This window comes from Centruroides vittatus, unplaced genomic scaffold (genome assembly GCF_030686945.1).
Source record: "Centruroides vittatus isolate TY-2023 unplaced genomic scaffold, ASM3068694v2 scaffold_1167, whole genome shotgun sequence".
Classification (NCBI taxonomy): Eukaryota; Metazoa; Arthropoda; class Arachnida; order Scorpiones; family Buthidae; genus Centruroides; species Centruroides vittatus.
Window position 1 is genome coordinate 1,894,877 of NW_027122671.1, and position 22,986 is coordinate 1,917,862.

General features: G+C 28.6%; 1 protein-coding gene across 3 annotated transcripts in view; it reads right to left on the reverse strand.

The window, feature by feature from the left end:
• The window catches only part of LOC136986742 (uncharacterized), a 58,387-nt gene extending 37,749 nt beyond the window's left edge, over nt 1–20,638 (reverse strand). Inside the window, exon 1 of one of the 3 annotated variants that reach the window (XM_067284344.1) lies at nt 20,525–20,638. The gene's annotated coding sequence lies outside the window, so the exon portion shown is untranslated. Of the gene's footprint in view, nt 1–20,134 lie in introns of all 3 variants that reach the window. The other 2 variants (XM_067284346.1, XM_067284345.1) reach the window with 2 other exon arrangements.
• Between the last annotated feature and the right edge of the window lie 2,348 nt (nt 20,639–22,986).

Here is a 22,986-nt window from a genome sequence, read left to right on the forward strand (position 1 = left end):
GAATAATTAAATTAGCATCACTTTTAAATTTTATTACACGTTTGAGAAAAAAGGGAATGAGCCTATACGATTGGTTTCGTTATGTATAGCATAACCAGCGAATTACGGCGAATTGAGATATATATTGAGATATAATAGATCTTTCTATATGGAGACGTTTACGAAGAAAATAAATTTGAAAAGATTCCAGTTTATATAAGTAATCGAGACCCTAAATTGGAGTGGCATAGTATATAATGGGATTAATTATTGAATTATATAACTTCATATGGATATTCAAGTTTGACGTTTTCAGAGTAGAACATAGAACATAGATACAAGAGATTGTCAATTGCCAGCTTTCCTTTGTTATTAATAGTAGTTAGATGTGCTTTGAAGGTAATATTCCAATCAAATATGACTCCCAAAAAATTAACTTCTTTTAACTATTTGTAGGGGAGTATTATTTAGATACAACTTCAATTCTGTTTGTGAAATTTTACATTTCTTATAGAATATTATAATCTTTGTTTTAGCGGGATTTATTGTTAGATGCGGCGAATTGAGATATGAGTTTAATTGATTAATTTTCCTCTGTAAAGAAATTTTAGTAGGTGCAAGTAAAACCAAATCGTCAGCAAATTAAATATAGTAAAAAAACTCTGTCAACGATCTCAATCCCATCACTGGATTGGAGAAAAAGATAATCTAGATCAGATAAGTAAAAACTGAATAGATACAGTGAGAGAGGGTCTCCCTGAAGTATTCCATGTGATAAATTTAATGATGGAGAAATGGAGTTTCCCTGTTTAATTTTTATACAATAGTTTGAAAATAATTTAAGTACACCTATCCCTCGATTTACACGGAAGATAGGTTCCTGAGAAAAACGTGTAAATCGAATTTGTATCTTTTTGAATGTAAAACCATGTAAATCGAAAAGTATGCAAAAAACGCATAATTTCGTTGTTTATTAATTATGAATTTTCTTTCAATTTTTTAAAGGTACATAAATTAAACAAAAATATTGAAAGGCAAAAAAAAAATATATTCTTTTCTTAATTAAATACAAAGTACAAAGGAACAAAAAATAAAATCTGAAAGATTCATAAAAATGTAATGTAATTGTGTAATGTAATGTAAAAAAATGTAATTAAAAATAATGTAATCGTTTGTTACTTATGTTTTTGTATATGAAAAATTAAAATTTTCTGGTTTAAAACTATGCGCAATGAATGCAACTACATGTGTATGGGGAGTACCCTATATCGGTTTATCGGTTACTATCTGATGGATTGAAATAAAACTGTCACCTAGTATCCTAAATATCAACTATAACATATAATTAAGGTGGATTGAAATATAGATGTACATTAGAGTTAAAAATTGTTCCTTTTGATCATAGCCAGTTTATTTTCTACATTTATTTTTTAAACCGTGTAAAAGAAGTACCGTGTAAAATGAGGGATAGGTGTACTGTTGTTGAAAATCGGTCACCTGCACCCTTAATTCTTAATTTATGAACCAATAGAGGAATGTAGACAGAGTCAAAAGCCTTTTTAATATCTATAAATGCTGTGTATACTTTCCTATGTTTCATTATTATTTGAAGTTATATTATAGACAGTAGTAGAAAAATTGCAAATTCAGTTCCTTTATTCTTGGTGTAAGCATATTGAAATCTTGCATCTAGATCCATATCTTTGGTCTTCTGACAAAATTTAGAGGTTAGCATTGATGTAAAGCATTTCCTTAATACTGAAAGCAAAGCAATGGGTCTATAATTATCCAGAGAAAGATGGTCGCCTTTTTTATATATTGTATCATTGTAATTGTAGCTGAATTCCAAGAGTCAGGGTATGTAATTTCTTTGTACATAGAATTAAATATTTTTAGTAGTTTTCTCTGAGCCTGATGAGGAAGCATCTTTAGAAAGCTAGTTGAGATGTTGTTGCTGCCTGGTATAGATTTGATTTTGGTTTTTTAATAGCATCTTCTAAGTCATTAATTGTAAAGTATCTAAATATTCATTATGAGTATCAATAATAAAACTTATTGGTGAGATAGGTTGAATATCTGAGAATCTTTGACAGAAACTTTTCCATATGTTAAAGTCTATAACTGAAGAATTTGTACTAGGATTTACGTTGAAGCGAAATTTACGTATAGTGGTCCAAAATAACATATTGTCCTTACTGTTGTTGATTAGGGTTGATTCGATGTTTCTAAAATAATTCCTCTTTTTTGCCTTAAGCAGATTATTGTAAGTTTGTTTAACCTTTCTATAATTAGAAAAATTTACAGCATTCGGATCCTTTCTAAATAAATTTAAGTTAATTTGTTTAATTTTTTTCATTTTGTGACAGTGATGGTTGTACCATGGGTTTTTATACTTAGTGTATCTATTACCTTTAATCTTTTTGACTTGAATATAATTATTCATTATTTGAATCATAAAATTATAGCTGTCATTATTATTAGAGTCAGTAGGATCAGGAATATTAAAAAAAAAAAAAGATTCTCAATTTCTGTTAAATATCTTGAAGTATTGTAGCTAATTTTTTGAATCTTCTTAGGAGATTTAATAGCTTCCTATTGCGAGAATATTAAAAATTTATAGTTGGGAAGTGATCAGATGTGTCAATTGTTGTTGTGATGAATTTGGAGAAACAGTCTAGTAGGAATTCTGAGCAAATTGTGTAACCAATGATGGATTTTCCATTATGCTGCAGACAGATAAATTCAGCCAGATAATCAGGTTTAATATGTCCTGTTAAGAATGAATAATTTATTATCAGTTATCACTTTGAATAAGTTGATTCCAAGTCTATTAGTACACTTACCTTTAGAAAGACAAATGTTCTGAATGCAGGAATTAGGACCATCGTACCAAGAATCCATCAATTTAGAAATACGTAAATTAAAATCTCCCAGTGATAAAATAAATGGAGTAATATGTTGCCAGACATCAATAATGTTAAAAATTGCTCTTAGTTTTTCCAAGGAATCGGGTGGAATATAGGTAATCATTACTATAATTAATTTATTATTTTCATTTCCAAGTATAGATTCTTTCATGGATATTAATAATAGTATATAGTTATCAGATTTTTCTATGTGAAGAATTGTACAAAGGTTCTTTTTTAATAGAATACATAACCCACCACTAGGATGACCAGGTCCTGTTCATTCACATGTTAATGCTGTTTCAATAATGAAATGGTTAAACAAATTTGATTTATATACTAATTTAGATGTCGTCCATGTCTCGGTTATTCCAATAATATCTGGATTAAATCTGGATTGTAAAAAATTGAGTACTGGTATTTTAGTTTTACTTTCTTCTTTTATTTCTACTTTTGAAATATTCCTTGAGGTAGGATAATTATAAAGAATTATATTATTACGATGAAATTCATTAATTAGAACATCCATTTTGTATTGCGTCATTTCTTTTTCTGATTTTAAAGTCTCAATTTGCTGTTTTAGGTTATTAATTTGTCCTTGCATATCTTTATATTGCTCTTTGGTTTCTCGGATACTTTCGTGTATAAGGTCCAGATGTTCCTTAACAGATGATATTTGGGTTGAAAGTTTTTCATTAGAAGAAAGAATTAAGTCAGAAATTTTGTCCCATAGAACTGTTGTTGGGATGTCCGGTGAAATGTTCGTATTATTTAAAGAAATATTTGGCTCACCTGGTGATCTTTGCGGGCTATGGGGAGTTATATCTTGAAACAAATCAATAGTAGCTGAAGATGATTCTTGTGAAACTTTATCACTGAACAAGTTATAATCCGTTATAAGTTTAGAAGTGGAAGGAGAAGACAAGTGTTTTTTACTACCCTGGTTGGCTCGGTTTAGCGGTGGTCTCCTTCTTCTGACCAGTGAACGTTGCATTTTAATTAGTATGTAATATTTCTTCAAAAATATTACATAGAATTTGAAATAAAACTTTGTTTAGTAAAATTAATTGAACGAAAATAGCCAACACTGAAGTTCTTGCAAGTTAACAAAGTGCACAAAAAAAGTCACCTCTATAATTAAATATTAGAAATTAATTCATTTGACTAGAGTTAGACAGTTATGCTGCCATCTCATATTAAATTTAATGACCAATTCCAAATTAAATTTCAGAAATGTCTAAATTAAAAATTAATTATTTATAATTATTAAATTTAATGTGAGATGACAGCGTAACTGCCTATCTCTAGTCAAATTATTTAATTTCTAATATTTAATTATAGCCTTTGCATAGCCCAAGAATTTGGCATATCAGTTGGTGTGTTTACTAGACAAATTATCTGATTTTTTTGGTTTTCTGCAAATTGAAATTGCATTTCAGGTTGGTTCATTCCGCGCTAGAAGAAAAGATGATGATGATTCATGCTCCTTAACAATGTATATTGTATAATTTTCTTTAAATAAACATTATACATAAAATATCTGAGTTTTTTTTCGGCATGGAATGCATTATCTTATTTTACATTAATTTATACGGGAAAAATTGTTTCACTTAATGCGTGTTTTGCATTACGAGTAAGATTCTGGAACAAATTATGCTCATTAAGCAAGGTTCCACTGTATGTTGTGAAAGTACTTATTGTTAAATGGAGATGACTGCTACATTATAATTCATACAATGACTTTCATTGAACTTTTATGTACTAAATTTTATTACCAAATATTATATAAATAGATTTAAAAGTTATTCATCATAAATAAAAGTCTCTTATTGTTTAGATTAAAATTTATCCAAGCGTGTATCTATTATAAAACAAAATTTGAAAAAATTTGTTGTATTTGGAGCATTGCTAAAATTTCAAACCTATAACACTTTAGCAAGATAGATCTGAAACATCCAGAAAATGTTTGACTTGCAATAATCACTTAAAATAGGTAAAATTATTCAATAATCATGAAATTATAAGAAGGAAACTTAGCTAGTTTTGTAACTATTTTATCTTTTTAAAGTATGAAATATCTATAAATATAAAAATCTAGTAACAAAACTGATTATTTATTATTATTATGATGAGAAAAATGGAATTGAAGAAAAAACTATTTATTTTTTTCTTCTTTCATTGATTATCTAATGATGTAAATATCACTTGTGAATGTGTTCTCAAAGACTATATTCATATATTCCTGCATAATGCAATAAAACATACCAAAGTCAAAAACTATCTTCAAAGATAATATTTTTCAAGAAAAATTTATCATAGTATATAAATTTTAGGTTAATGTTACCCGTGGTGCCAAGATGGCAACTCATCTCTGATTCCAGCAAGGAAACAGTGGGACGCACGTTCTAACCTAACCTAACCTAACCTAACCTAACCTATTCTAATAAATTATCATAATTATTAGCAACCAAATTATTAGAATAGGTTAGGTTAGAACCTGCGTCCCACTGTTTCCTTGCTGGAATCAGAGACGAGCCGCCATCTTGACACCTAAGGTAACATTAACCAAATTTTATTTATGCATTGTTTCTTGACATATTTTGAGACACAATTTTACATTTCTTCCAAAAGAATGACATAGTTCATGACGCTCATCAATGAAGCAACGTACACGTAAAAAAAACAGAACAAAATATTATTTTCTATGTGGACTAACTTATATATACTTTTAAAACTATATGTACAGTAGATCTTTGAAATTTTACTATAAATATTTACTTCTAACATAAACATGTCTTTCATACAAATCTTTTTTCTGAATAATTTGCAAAAACATATAAAATATTAATCTTAAAATACAATACAGAGTTTCCAAAAATAAATGATGGGCTTCATAAGGTTGTTGTAGAAGACATGTTAATCACTGTATTCTAGAAATTTTCTTTTAATATTGCAATTAGTAAATCAAACAGACTTTGTACAGCATTAGATTTGTTTGTATTGCCACAAATGGCACAGCATATGTTATATCAGGATTCAATTTCATGCCACATACAAAAATATCTTCTGTTATCCTATATTTGTCATGGATTATTTATCCTGAGATAAATCAAATCTAAAACTCCTTTATTATATGCCATATTTTTAAATAATCTTATAAGAAAAAGTTTAAGACTTCTTGGGAATCATAGATAATATATGCTAAATAAATGGATGAAATGAATTTATGTTATTTTTTAACATAATGGTGCCATGCATACTACACAAGAGTAGTGATGCACTATTGTGTTAAAAATAATAGGATGACAGATGTAGTTTTATACTGAGTTGGGGAAAAAAAAATTCTTAGTATCACAGAACAGTGTGTAACTGATTCGTTTTTGCATTCAGATTCAGGATTAGTTTCAGCATTCATATATTAATGCACATTGCAACATCATTCAGATTAGTTCTGATAGATTAATAAAATTGTTTCCATTACTGATTGCAATGAACATCTTAGAATGCAGCTTCAAACATATTTTTACTGTACTTTATCAGTTATTTATTTCACAATAATCTCACAAAACTCCACCATATATTATTGGAAACCTATACTAAATAAACTAATATTCAGAACTAATAACAATAAAACTACAAACGAACAAATTTTCATAATATGACTTGTGTAAATAATTTTTTCAGAAAAATTTTGTATAAACATTTTTAATACCTGTAGGCACAATCTCATAGTAATTTAACGATTTATTTAAGCTGTGTATGAGCACATTTATGTAGAAGACATTTCAATTATCAATAGTGAATCAATACTGAATGCAACACTGTCATAAAATCTCTAATTTCCACTTCCACATTTAGCAATTGATTCACAAAGCATCAGATTATTACAATGATGTATAAGAAATAATGATCTCAATTAAATGACAATTTATGTTTCAGCATATAAAATAAATTAAGATATTATTTTAGAAATCAAATTCATTTATTTTAAAGTCAATTGACTCTACGGGAAATAAACAGTTTTTGGATTACAATAGACATTATTAATGAAAATTTTTAAAATTATTAAATAATTAAGAAAATACTGTATTTACTCAAATGTAATGCACTTTTTTTTTAGATTTTACTATCTCTGAAAATAGGGTGCATCCTAAATTCAATGTGATATATCATAATAAATAAGTGCTAGTGACATGACGTGGTAAGCCCTGTTCCAGAAGGATGATTCGGAGTAAATGGCAAGGATCTTTATAATAATTGGGGGACCTCATCACACATTTTCTACACCTCGTAAGGCGGTACTTGGAGACATCCAATTTACGTCTTCTGATCTCGGACAAGGAAAAGAAATTTGTCCTATGTAAAGAAGACGACTTTCTATCCAGGGCGACGGACTTCCTTAGCCATTCTCACACGGTAGTCTTACAGTCTGACCCAACTCCTGCCATCTTAAGGAAGACTAAGAAAATAACATCTCTTCCTAGTATTTCTGCTCTTTCTGGGTGCGTGGATCCTCCGTCAAATGTAGCGTGTCCTAGGCTCTTTTTTGAGGTTAAAACGCATAAGGAGGGTTGGCCATTGAGGCCACTGGTTAATAAAAGGACCCACCCAACCTACCACCTTGAAAAATTGCTTGCCAAGCTACTAAGTGGGCTCCTGCCTCCTTCCCCCTGGGTTACATCTTCCTCTATTGAGGCTAAAGCATCAATATCTTCAGTCTTGGATAACTTATCCTGTAATGAGTATAGTTTTTACAAGTTGGATGTTGTTGCTCTCTACCCCTCGGTTCTTCAGTTCGAGGCTGTTATGCTTGCAAATACTCTTCTCGTCAAGGAGTGCTTTACAGCGCAGCAGGTCTTAGAGATACGCAATGCCTTGCTTTTTATTACCAAAAACAATTATTTTCGGTTTAATGGGAAAATATATCTACAGAAACAAGGGTCCCCATGGGCTCACCGCTTTCTGTGGTATTGGTGGAGTAACTCATGAGGCATGTTGAGAAAAGGATCTTCAATTTCCCCCTCACAATAGCATACCCATTGTTATACCTCAGATACATGGACGATATTCTCGTAGCTTGGCAGGACACGGAGGAGGATTTCCTCACCCTCAAAAGTTTACTCAAAGATTTATTCTACCATCAGCTTTACCTGGGAAAAAGAAAATGAAGGGGTTATTGCGTTTTTAGATCTAAACATCTCCAAATCCCAGGGAGCTTTATCATACTCCGTGTTCCATAAATTCAGCTGCATACCCCCTTTAATCCCTGCTACAGCATTCCAGCCGCAGCATTATATTAATACAGCTATCGCCCCTTTAATTAGAAGGGCTTTTTTTTTGTCTTCCAATCAAACAGCTGTCAACATTGAACTTAATGCCATTTGCTCAGCAGTAAATGCGGCGGGGTACACTAATGCCAAGTACAGGTACTGTACATCTTAAACAAGGTCAAAAGATCGCTTTTTCCCGCCACGGCTTTACATGTTCCAAAGGAATGCACGGTAGTCCTACCCGCTTTACCATTCTGTGGTTGAGTCACCATCCATATTTGCCATGTTTTAGGCAACACACGCTTTTTCTACCAGTCTCCCCGCAGCCAAATCTTAGGAGGCTACTGTGCGATGACAGGGATGCTACTTCCATACTACAGAGGTCTGGAGTTTACTTTATCCCAATGGAAAATACTACATCCGGTATTCACACCCACTACGTTGGTGCGACAACTAGAATGTTGGCTTATCGTATTTCCGAACACCAACTTTCCATCAGGGCAGGCAAATGTGATACCGAGCTAGCAAGAATGGTGTTACAGCACCTATATACCCCGCTGTGGGACAAGGTGGTGATGCTCAGGCATCGTAATAACAGGAGCATCGTGTTTATTTGGGAGGCCTTTCTTACCGCTGCACTAAATCCGTGCAACACACCCACGCTTGATTTGCCTGCTATGTGGGTCAACTTATATAACAGATTAAGGCATTGCCTCTAGCTCCACGTCTCAGTATTTTATAGCGCATGCGCTTCATCACCACGCGCGCATGTTTAAATTTCTTTACACTCAGTTCCATCGTTGGTCTTGTTCCAAAGCTCTAATGCCGTTAGTTCAATTCAAAAATTTTTGGTTCGAAAAAGGATTTTAACCGTTATTATCTGCCCGACGAAGACAGAAATAGTTTCGTCGAAAGCGCTAGTATTTATACTGTACATAGTTTAACGCCTGAATGTTAATTTTCTCGTTTCTTGCCTAACATAAAGTAATTCTCCAAAATGCTAAAAATGTCAACCAATAAAATAGTGTAATAAAGAAGAAATGAAAATTGCAATAATTTTCATAACATTGGTAGGAATTTTTTACAATATGTAATCCAGTTACTAAGTTATTTTATTCACAGCTTTCATTGACAATCTCAAGTAACTAAGGCTTGTTTTTTTATACTTCTATACATCAAGTATCAGATTTTCACACATTGATCTTGCATCTAAATATCTCATATCTCTTATAGCAACATTTAAAGAGTAAATATCCATTAATAATTTTGTGATAACTATCTGAACACTGATTATTTTTCAACCATTATATTGCTGTATTTAATTTCAATGAAGATAAAATAAATTCACTGTTTTGTGATATGTTAATGCAATCATTCAGTCTTCACAGTTTCCATTTTGGTCACTAGTTACTACTTTTCTGAAGTCATTCTGCCAATATGTATTTTCATGGTTCACAGCTTTTGAACAACTGGGCTCTTCTAAAAGTAAGAAAGACATCTCAATGTAAATTTTCCTATAGATTTAAATTCTTAGAACTCACTGAATTGACCAAACAATCCTTCAAAAACTACTTATATCAATGATACTATTCATTAATATAAAAGTCTTTAGATAAATATCAAAGAGTTTTTCATCTTTTTATGTATATTTGTTTAATTTTTGGAGGTAAATATCAACTGTTCTTCGGGACTTTTCTATTTACTTGTAAAAACTAAAAATTAAATCTTTATTAATACATGAGAAAATGTTTAATAGTACAAATTATTAGAATGTACTTTTTCCTTTATTACATGAATAATTAAGAAAAAGTACAGTATCTTCTGATAATTTATATTATTATTATTTCATTTAAGCATTATTTTATATTAATTTTTTTCAAATCTTTTTACAAAAGTTGGAATATTCAAATACCAAAGTAATTTGAACATATACATTTTAATTATTAGAAAAATAAATAATTAAATAAAATAAATTATAAAAGTTTTAAGAATTTGTATACTTTTTTCACACTCTTAAAAAAACTTTTATATTACATAATTTCAAATTTTAGATTCTTATAATGTTGGCAACTTATAATTATTATGTAATTAAATTAATAAGGATGACTAACTACTGTGGTTACTCAGCTGAATTAATCAATGTACCTTTAACAATGGATAAAATTTAAATAATGCTAACATATTCAATCTTCAACTTTAAATACATTTTCAATTTTCAAACACTAGCCACTCAATTTGGGTGAAATAAAGTTGTTGATTAGCTAGTATTTTTGGAGTCTATGGATGTGATAATTCTCAGAAAATAACAGAGTTTGAACCAATTACATATTGAAATTTAAAAAATATAAACATAAGAGATTTTCAATCTTCACACATGGACAGTTGAAAGTGGAATGCCAGTTTTGGAAGGAAAGAAGCTAAACCCTGTTAGAGTAAACAATTACGAGAGATGGACTACAATGGCAGCAGTTGATGGAAAAGACTACGGAGATATTCTCTTGCAGATGGGAGTCCTTATCCCTGTTGTTTGTACACTTCCCCTATCTGGCAATATCTCCATAGTCTTTTGCATCAATCATTGCCATTGTAGTCCATCTTAATTGTTTTCTCTAACATGGTCTATCCAATCTTTTTTACTTCCAAAACCTGCATTCCATTTTCCTGTATATACCTGAAAATGACTTGATAACCATGTTGGAAATGTTAGCATTATCTAAACTTCATTTATTATTGAAGATGCATTGATTAACTCAGCTTAATTAAATTAATATCATTTCAATTAAAAATGATGTTTTAACATCTCTGGGAGAATATATGGCTTCATTCTTATGCAATTCCAGTCCAAACTTCTCATCTATTGCTAATTTGGCTAACAACATATCACTTTTATTTATTTTAATATCTTTTAATTATTTTTTTGCCTAATAATTAAAATTTCAATATGTGTGAATTACTATACTAACTGTTCAAATGTTCAAAGTCTGGCAAAAAAATTTTAAGATTAAATAAATGATTACTTATTTATAGCATCTTCATTTATCTTAACAACAATGAAAAATTTTCTACAATAATAAATAGCATACATACATACATACAAGAGAGACATCAGCCGTACATGAAGTGTTTAGCTGGCAGAAAAAAGGGTAAGGGAAAGGGGAGGAAAAGGAGGAGGGAGAGGAGATAGACAGTAGAGAAAGGTAGGATCCCTCTACTGGGATCCCAGAGTAGATCCCAGAGTAGAGGGTCTCCAGAGTCATCAGACTGGCCCTACTGGTCATCAGAGGGATCCCAGAGTAGATGCCCTCTATGTTTGATGTTGGCATGCAGTTTTTATGCTGCAAGGCTGTAGTCCCCCAAAGGGTCTAAAAGAAAACCTGAGTGTAGCAAACACCAATAAATAGCATAGTCAAATATATATACAGTGGAATCTCACTTAACAAGCATAATTCGTTCCACAACCTTACTCATAATGCAAAACACTCGTTAAGTGAAACAATTTTTCCCATAGAAATTAATGTAAAATACAATAATGCGTTCATACCAAAAAAATACTCAAATACCGTATTTACTTGCACATAAGATAAGGTTTCTATTCATTTTTTGCTGCTTCAAAAACCTAGGTCATTCTATACTACGCATAAGCGAAGAATCCTTTGCATTTTTGCAATAATTTTTGTGAACGGTGTATAGTTCATGCTGCCATTATAGCAGAGTGCTATCGAGGTCAAGGTGAATGTTGCTTTTAAAGAGATGATCCGAAAATAGCTGGTCACTTAGCAATGATTATAAATGTAGTTATTTCATATTTTATATTTAAATTGGTATTTTTAATGAATATTTGTACATTCCAAATCATTAAAAATAAACTTTTTCCTGTCACATGCATTATAATCTTTTGGTTTTGCTGCATGGGTATCAGGTGTATGGAAAAGCATTCTTCAAAAGCTGATAGCAGTCATTCAGGAAATACTGCATTTTAAATCCACTCGACAGATCAGAGGATGATGCTTTGAGGAGTAAGAGTGAAAAAGAGGAGAACTGTAATAAAGCTTCGGAAGGCAAGTCCGAGTAGACAAAAGGAGATAGTGTCAAGAAAACATGGTTGTTTGCCTTAATATGTACATTTGATGAAAATTTATTTGTGATTAAACGAAATAAAATTAGAATTGTATTAATAAATCTAATTTTCTTTATTTTGATATTTAAAGTCACATCTCATCCTATATGCTAGTAAATATGGTATTTTATGTATAACATTTATTCAAAGAAAGTTATACAATATACATTGTTAAAGAGTGTGAATCATCATCATCTTTTCTTCTAGCATAAAATGAACCAACCTGGAATGCAAATTTGCAGAAAACAAAAAAATCACAGATATTAGCATAATAGAGCATGCACACAATCTGGGACTTCCCCTCTTCTCATCATTGTTATGCGAAATGTTGCTCGTTAAGTGAGTCATTTTAAAAAAATTTTATTTGCTCATTGTACAAATCACTCGTTATGCAAGGTACTCGTTAAGCAAGGTTCCACTGTAATTTTAAAGGAATATTTCTAGAAAACTATTTTCATCAACCCATTATAACATTTTTCAAATTATTGGTATTTGTGAGAAAATACATATATTCCACATACACACAAATATTTAGCAAATAAAAACTATAGTCAAATTAATTAAACAAACCAAATAATTGCCAGAATCTTAAAAACAGCTGTTTAATAATCTGGTATTTGTTCATTTACAAAAGCATAATAATGATTCATATATTCATACGAATTATGAGCTTTCGGAATTTAATAGAATAATTGTTAATAAAATTTTGTCTGATTATTACAATGTTATGCAGTGATACTTGACTTACAAACAACTTTGTATATAACATTTTGATACCACTAACTTGCTTTTCATATACCAAAGTGCAATTCTTCCAAGACTGCATAATATTTACAAATAAACAACTTACTATGATACCTTACGAACGTGCAGCCCAATTTGTTTTGGTTTTTCTTGAGGAAAGTCATTTAACATGACCGAAAATGTTTGGAAGTAATAAAAATTGGGCTGCAGGTTCATAAGGTGTTGTAGTAAGTTGTTTATTTTCATATACAAAATTCAGATCTGATATTTTCAGCTAAATAAACTTTATATCCTGAACATTTCTTCTGTAATATTTAATTGCCCTTTTCTTTAAATAAATTTTGGAAACAAATGGAACTATTATTTAAATGCCCATTTATTAACAGTAATCATTTCATCTGTAGAATATTATGAGATTAAAACCATTTGCAAAAATTAACTTTTATTGTCTGTTTTCTTTTTAATCAATAGTTTTAATAATCTAAATTATGCTTTATGCATTGTAATATATTCACTATTAAGAACAAACTTTCCTAGCTTAATAAGAAATTTTTTATAATTTTTCTTTTTAGCTTTCTGGAAATGAAATTCCTTCATAGCAAACAACTCTATTGTTCAACTTTCATACATGTGATTTTTTTACACATTTTTAGGAACACATTACGTTGAAAGATGGGGATTACCTGTATATGATAAAATTTACAAGTTATATTTAAGAAGTTCTTGAAGTAAATTTACAGTTTAAATAAATTGTGAAATTATTACTATTAAATGTATGAATTTTAATTAAATAGGTTTATCACAAAATTTATTAGAATTTTTTTTACATCTGTAATCATTGCTTTCCTATATAAATTATTCTTAAACAAAATCAAATTAAAAATAATATATCATCATAAACTTCTTATAAAATAAATTCTATAAATTACATGTAGCATATTTCTTAAAATAAATTCAAAATACTTTCATCTTTCTCCCTATCATTTGACAATCTTTTTAGTAACATGTAGTTTCAATGAAAAGAAAAAGATTACTCTACCTTTCTTACTAATTATTATTTCATTCAAACATCTTTCAAAAATTTAGACTATTTTTAAAATTTTTTTGTTTTATTTTGTTTGAAACTGGGAAATTAATTTTTTAAAGCAATTTGAATACAGTAGCAATCAATAGAAAAAATATAGACAATCATTTTATTTAATATAGAAATACAGGTAACTCTCATACATGGTACTTCTACGACATGATTTCGCTCTAACACAATTTAAAAATTGGGGATATCTCCTGTACAATATGACTTCCAGTTTTGCTCTAACATGGTTTTGGAAATCATCCATACAATATTTCACAATTTTTAAGTGTAAACTTCATTATTCAATATTTTTTTTTATTCAAGCATGTGTGTTGTCTCAAATTTGCCCATGGATTTTAGAATATTTAAATTTTCAAATTATTTTGTGCCTTTCGTCAGATTTACTTTAATGAAAACTGATACAGTGAAACCTTGCTTAATGAGCACCTCTCATAATGATCAAAGCAAATTGTAAAAAAAATGACTCATTTAACATGCAATGTTTTGCATAATAAGTGACGAGAAGAGAAGTCCCAGATTGTATGCATGCTACATCAGCATGCATACAGGGTTTATGCATTTAGCACTCATTCCACTAGTATCTTAGTGTCGCTTGTGATCACGCATATTACTTATAAACTTATAAACATCAACAACCATAGCCCATCATATAATAAACATGCCAAATGATATGCCAAATTCTTAGGCTTTGTAAAGGCTATAATTAAATATTAGAAATCAAATAATTTGACTAGAGGTAAGCAGTTATGCTGCCATCTCATATTAAATTTAATGACCAATTACAAATTAAATTTCAATTTTTTTTTTCTCCAAATTGAATTCGCATTCCAGGTTGATTCATTCTGCACTAGAAGAAGAGATGATGATGATTCGTGCTCCTTAACAATTTATATTGTATAATTTTCTTTGATTAAACATTATACATAAAATATTTGAGTATTTTTTCAGCATGGAACACATTATTGTATTTTACATTAGTTCATATGGGAAAATTGTTTCGCTTAACAAGTGTTTTGCAGTAGAAGTAAGATTCTGGAACAAATTATGCTCATTAAGCAAGGTTCCACTGTAGAATAATTTTTTTTCTTCTTTGTCCTAGCTTTCCTATCAACAAGGAGCCATTGTCATTGCTTTCAGACTTTAGCCCTTAACACTGTCACTGTGTTCTGTTTTTATAGATTAATCTTCGTATTTAGTAAAGTTTATTTAAACATTTTTAGATAAATGCTATTAAACATTTTTTAACTGTAGGTAAACAATCATTTGTAAAATGACAAACAAAATATGGCAGTATTTTCGTACTCAAACAATTCTGAATTTGAACATAAATTTTGGGAAAAAAGTCTCTTGGTACTTGATACTTGACTGAACAAATGCAACCCACTAGAAAATTTTTTAAATTAATAACATATTTTTATTTCATCATCCATAAAAATTATTTTTGATAAAAATAAAAAATATGAAAATGTTGCTGATCCTTCTAATCAAGATCAACAAAAAAGCTGAGATGACGACGATACTTTGTAAAAAGAAAATGCCCTCATTTAACTAAAATTAATATTAACGTGTAATACAGTACTTTTAATTGTGATTGTTAATAAAATATCGGTTGGAAATAAATTATCAATTACTTTAATAATCATATTTCTCTGAGTAATGAAAAAGAATAGTATACTTTTGCTAACTTCTGGAATGTAACCCTATGTTTTGCATTAGTCTTTTGTCTCATATAGCACAGATTTGCATAACACTGCACTTTTTTGGAACATAACTACTGTGTTAAACGAGGGATACCTGTAGTTACTTAGCAAGACATTAGGTCAAATTCAAGTAATTAAACTAGAAATGTTCTCTAGTCTAATTATCGAACAATTTGTCAATTACAAGGTGGATGTTTAAAAATTTTTCTTTTGTATATATTCTCAGTGAAAAAGTAACAATGTTTAAAATTTTAAAATAATTTATTTTAATAAGTTCATAATGTTCTATAATTATTCATTTGATTCTATTTATTAATAGTTGCTACAAGAATGAAGCAACATTGTTCTTATAGTAAAAAAAAAGTGAACACTTGGGAACTTCTAGATAATTTTTTGTTTGCAAATTTTTTTTTTGCATGCTTTTCATTACTTCAATAAAATATTTGTTTGAAGAATTTTAGTTGTTTTAAATAAAATAACAAATAATGTAAAAAAAAGTTTATCAGATTGTAAAGAATGTGAATTTATCATAAACTACATTATTATTTAGTGTTTAAAATTAAAAACTGAAAATATAAAATGATCTTAGAATCATAATAATTACATAACATGATAGATAAAAGGAAGAAATTGGATAAAGATTGTATCATAAAAAGCAAACGTTACATAATAATATAATTTTGCTAATATTAGTCAAATAATAGTAATGACAATAAAATTTAAAATAATACACTGTTTTATACAATGATAACAAATAAGAAGTAGTTCTTATTTGTTATCAATGCAACAAATCAGAAGTTATTAGAATAAATTATTAAAACAAACCTTCAGAATCTTCATTTGCTAATAATCTTCAGAGATAGATTATTAAACAAAAATTTATTAATACACTAACAGACATACAAAATACACAATTAGCTTCTTTTAATTAATAAAAGCTAACTTTTGAACAGTTATTGTTATTATTATCTATCTAAACTATCAATAAAATCCATTTTTATCACAATTACTATATCAGATTATTAATTATTGTTGTTTTGAGATGAGGCTATTATTGCCATATGGTAGTGTCAAATATATTTGTAATAATAAAAAAAAATAGAAACAGAGAATTAGTTTTTTGCTTATCAAAAGTTGCAATGATGATGTAATATTCAACAGAAATTCCGAACATATTTTGTAAGGTTTATACTTTGATGATGCATCCGAAAGTGCTCAGTAGAGAAATTGATTGTACTCCTTGGTAAGCAAAAAGCTTATATGTTATTATTTAAATCAAAAAAGAAGAAAACTCAGTTTTTGGTGTTAAATAAACAAAATTCTTTAATAACTCAAACATTTTCACAATAGCAAGGTTGAGGCCAAAGTTTTAAACACGAAAATGTGTATGTCGGACGTTCAGCGCCGCTTTTTTTGTAAGCCTAGAAGTTTGACAATGGTGTTTGGAAAGTCAGTGGAATCATGCTTGACATTCCAAAGGCCATTGCCAAACTTCTAGGCTTACAGGAAAGTGGCACTGAACGTCCGACGTACACGTTTTTACGTTCAAAACTTCGGCCTCAACCTCGCTAATTTCAAAATGATATCTTCAGTTGAAAAATACTCTGAACTCTGATGTTAAATTGATATATTTTGATATAACAATTAAAAAAAACATGCAAGAACTTTCAATAAGAATCAATTCTGTTATCTTCAGGCATATTTAATTTGAATATTGAATGGCTTTTTTCTGAAGTTAAAGGAGTCAGTATATTTATTTGGATTAAATGCTTATTGGGATTTTCAATCCCATCTTCAGATCAACAACATTCAATGTTCTGACAATTCAAATAGAACATTGAATTTTGTTGATCTGCAGATAAGATTGAATGCCAAATAGCACTTAATCTGAATAAATATCCGAATTCCTTTAACTCTTTCAAATTTCATTCTAACATTCAAAACGTATCAATTTAACATCAGAATTCAGGATTCTTCTTTCAACTAGCCTCTTTGGTGTGAAGTGCCGTTGGTTTTTTTATATCATCTTCAAATTTACTCAATATTATTATTTAAATATTGAGATAAGGAAAATTCTATTTACATTTAATCTGAATCTCAAAATCCTAACTTAATTAGATAACCAAAAACAAAGTAAAATGAAATAATCTTAATTTCCATTTTAAACTTTTTAATTTAAAAAATAACTAATTTAAAATTTATAAATGTATTAGTGTAATAATTATTCATTTATTGCTTATTTATTAGTTTCCAAAAGGACTTAGTAAAAAACAGGGATGTTTAAGTTCTTTTTTTCTGACTGGTTTGTAAGAATTACATCTTTTGATTCATTTTCATTTACAAATAAAAGAAAAACAATAAATTCAATCTTATTTTAAAACGGAAGTAATATCTTTATCAGCATTTATGCAAAACTAAAAATTCTGTTTATAATAATCAAAAGTGATTTGATCAAAGAATAACGGGAGATGGAAATTTGAATAATAAATGTTAAATCTGTTCATAATTTGAATAAATGTGCAAGCTTAAAACTATGAAAAAGAACACAGATGCATCATTATTCAAATACAAAAACAGATGTTATATTTAAAGAATATTGTTCTATTAATTACTTTAAATATTACTATATAGTAGAAAGAACTGATTACAATAATATGAATCAGAAAATGTTGATAAATAAAAAGTAAACTTTACTCTTCTTTTTAAAATATAGTTAAGCATAATTTAGTGGCAACTTTTTCCTTCACATATAAATCTGCAAGATTTATATGCAGATTTTTATCTTGCATTTCCCTTTAAATAATTTATACAGTTACTAATATTAAATAGACTAACTTATTATATGATTCTAAATGATAACAAATTTATACACAAAAAAAAAAAGGCAAAACTGGTTACACTAAATACTCAAAAATATACTTAAATAACTTTTAATCCAACAAGTATCTATAATTTTTAAGAATTTTTTAATTATCAAATATAACTTACTATTATATATTGAAAATATGATATGAAACTGTGATTAAAATAATACAAAATTATAAATTATACAATTTCATCAAAGACAAGCTAAAACTGAACTATATTATTTCAAATCAGAAAATAAACTGCTAATTTGAACCGAATACACTAACATATAATCCATATTCTATTAAAGCATATATTTCTAATAGTTTCATAAGATCTGATAATGATAAACAAATTGAATTTCAGAAATTAGAAATAAATTATCATTTAAAGCAGAACTTTAATATCAAAAATGTGTTTTTTATTACATCAAACCTGTTTTCAATAATTATAACTTTTACAAAATTCAAACTAAATGTTGAGACTATTTGAAAATGATTAACTTCATACCAGAAATAACTGTAAAATTAGGAGAATTTTTTATATATAGTAATTTGCTGCTGAATTAACTAGATTTTACAATGATTTAATTTTTTACAGAATATAAAAATATTTTAACAATTAAGTATATTTATTAAAATTAATTTAAATTATTCTCTGAAAAATATTTATTTATTTATTTATAATTTCTATATTTTTGGTTCCAAAACATCTTAGAAAACACTCCTAACAATTAATAATTCTTTCACCATTTTGCAAATAGAAGATTTTCAAATAAAACAATTTCGTAAATTGTAAATAAACAAAGCTAATTTTTGTATATTATTTGTAGTATTCATTACACCTTCATTTTAATAGTTTTTTTAATTTATTAAATTAAATTAAATTTAATAGAGTCAAAGTTTAAATTAAAAAAATTAATATATCATTCAAGGTTATCTACTTTGGAATTTCTTTTATTTTTGCAGAACAGATTTAAATAAAAAACTAATTTTATTGAAAAAAAAGTCAGTAAAAAAATAGTAATAATTATATATTTTTGCAAATATTTCTTCCTGTAATCATTTAATTTCAACAAATATTTCTTTCCAAAAAAATCAATTCAAATCACTTTTCCTGCAAAATCTATTTTTATGAAACAAAATATGAATACATAAAAATCAATCAGAAATTGAATTTAGTTAATATCTGCTCTGTAGCATATCATGCTGAATCACTAAACAAGACACTTTCTGCATTTTTAAAAAACATGAAGTTAATGATCTTTAAGTTAATAAATTAAAAATTTTATAAACAGTTTAAATATCTTAATGTGTTCTGTTTAAATAACAAAACAAAATTATAATACAGTAATCATTTTTGAATTAATTGATGCTAGTATATCATGTACTGTACCATGTTTTTGTAAACAATATAGCAGCAAATATTACAGTAGTGATTGTTTTTTATAATCTATTGAATATATTCCTAAACTCTACCTTTAAGAGAAGAACGTGTTGAATTTTGTGAAGGAATTAAATGAATTTTTAATAATCAGAACAGTAACTTGGAAGAAATGACCCTGAAACACCATCATGTCATCTCTAACCTTGATTCTATCCAAGGCTCAAGCAACTGCTTCCACCATGTATCACTGAATCAAAATGTCTATTTTGAGGAAGTTTTCACATAATCAAAATTATACGTTTTCCTTCATCATCAGTGAACAGCTCCATCCACATCTGACCTTCTACTCCAAGATAGGCGTGGATATTCACTTTACATCGTTTGACAGAATTATTCCGATAATCAACATCACGCTATCATCGAGAGTTGATAAGGGATGAAACTTATGTATTTCATCTTTTCGAATAAGCATATAAACTTACCAAAAACATCGAACGGTTTGTTGACGCATTTTTCAACAAAAACTAATCCTCACGGAGCCATCTTCAATGGCACCCGGATGTCTTCCTTCAGAGACATCTGACGAATAAAGTTTGAATTAAGATTTTCATTCGATAAGATAATAAAAAATAATCAATCAGATTGTCTACTAATATTATTTATTCATAACTATCTCTTATTTAAATGATATTTATTTTGAATTACTACATATACGTATCTTAGTATAACCGCAAAATAAAATGTAAAATATTTTCCATTTTCAGTTAATTACATTGAATTTACGGACATCGTAACATTCGCGTCTTTCAGTCATCATCGTGAAATGCTATTGATTGAGCTTTGTTACATAAATGAAATACTACATTAAATAGATTATAGCACCATTGTAAAAATAATTTCACCAAAATATAGTAATTTATCTTAAAATAAAGCGTAAAATCGTAAATTTACGTTGTGTCGATGCGTTTATTCATTATAAATTTAAATAACTAGTTGCGAAATTATAGAAGTGAAATGTTCTTCTGAGTATTAACAGATATTTTATTGTATATTTGTTAATACATAAATAATTTTATATATATTTAATTTTAAACTCTTCTTGCCCTTTTTTTTTTCATTCTTTTCTCCCTGTACAAACTAAACCCTTTTTCATGCCCATCGTGAGTTCTGCCACACCCATAATGGAGACAGTCGGATTAAAAAATATGAGACCCGATACACCACCCATAGAAAATTCCTGGGGTTGCCTTCCCAGATTTGATCCTGAATATCTCAGAATGGTAAGTTGGTGTCTTAACCGCTTCGGCTATGCGGCCGTCAGTTTGCATGGATTTAAAAAATATGGCATTTCCATTTCATAAGATAGTATAACTGTTATTTAGATAGTGTCCATAGTTCGTCTTAGATTCAGTTGAGAATGGCTTCACAAACTGAACCATGAATAGTCGCAGCACGTTACTGCTTAACGCATTTATTATTCCACCGACCCGCTTGAAAAAGCCAATGTTATATTTTACTTAAATTTAAAAGTCTTATAATGTAATTTTAATTCTTAGTTTAAAAAGCGACAGATAAATTCGGTATATGTAAATAATTTCGAATCTAACGAAATTTCATGAAATTATGTCAGTAAAGTAAATAATACGCATAAAAAAAACCATACCGTAGTTATTTAAATTGCTTGTAAAAGTTTTAAATTATTAAGTTCGTATTTATTTCAAGTCATTTATTAAATAAAAAAGTTCAGACGTTTAAAAATGAACATTTTATTATCATCTTTTATCATCATCATCATCATCATCTAGCTACATTATTATTGTACAGTAAATTATTAACATCTATAAAAATTTTGAAACGTTTTAAGCATTGTTATGTATACATAACATTTCATTGGATATAAATTGATAATTGTTAAAAAATATATTCTGTTTATAATGAGATTTAACATTTTGGATGCATCAAACATATCAGATGTGATGAAGATGAATTAGATCATTTTTCATCTTTGAGTTGATAAACATTTTCAAAGCGGAAGTGAAAACTTTCATTAAAAGACTTTTAGATTTTATATGGTTTACCTATGTTTTGCATAAACTCCATAAAAGTTTTAATACAATCTGTATTAGGATTATCATCTTTAAAACCATTGTTTACATTTTGTAATATAAGTTTTTATTTCAAAGAAAGTCTTCGCAAAACACTAAATATTCAAAACTTTTTTTACATTTATGAATTTTTACATATTTTGTTGACAGAACTAATAAAAAAATAGACAAAAAGTTTATTAAAATTGACAAAAATGGTCAAAGCCATGACTTTTTCTTGCTACACCTATCTGTTACTGTACTGAGTCAGTGCCGTCTTTAGGGGAGGGCCTACAAAAAGTAATAAAGTTACAAAGAAAACAAATAGGTTACTTGAAATGAAGAAACCATCAATAATACGATTGAAATTACTCCTCCAACACGTAGTGTGAAGTGTTGAGTGCAGGGTGAAAAATCTCACTGGCTAAAAATAAAAAAAAGGTCAACAGATTTTCTGGGATATGTTGAAAGGATAGCACGATACCCGAAACCGGTCTCGCCCGTGCTAGCTACACCGGCGACCCCCTAGGTCTGTAATCTAGTATTGATTCTGTTTTTTCATGGGGGCCCCCAACATTCTTCTGGCCCAGGGCCCCTTACGTTCTAAAGACGGCACTGTACTGAGTGATAATTGAATTACTTAAATCTGGTTTATAAAGTTAAAGATTATGCAAATTGTTTTTTGATTTGATTATTGTTACATGAAGAATCGCGAAAACATAGTGTTGACATACTTTTATCCGAAATGCTGTATATTAAACGAGCAATTGTATATTGTGACATGGTCACAATGTCGGGCTGCAATTTTTTATCATATTTTTAATTTATTTCATTTAAAATATATGCTCTTCACCTCAAAT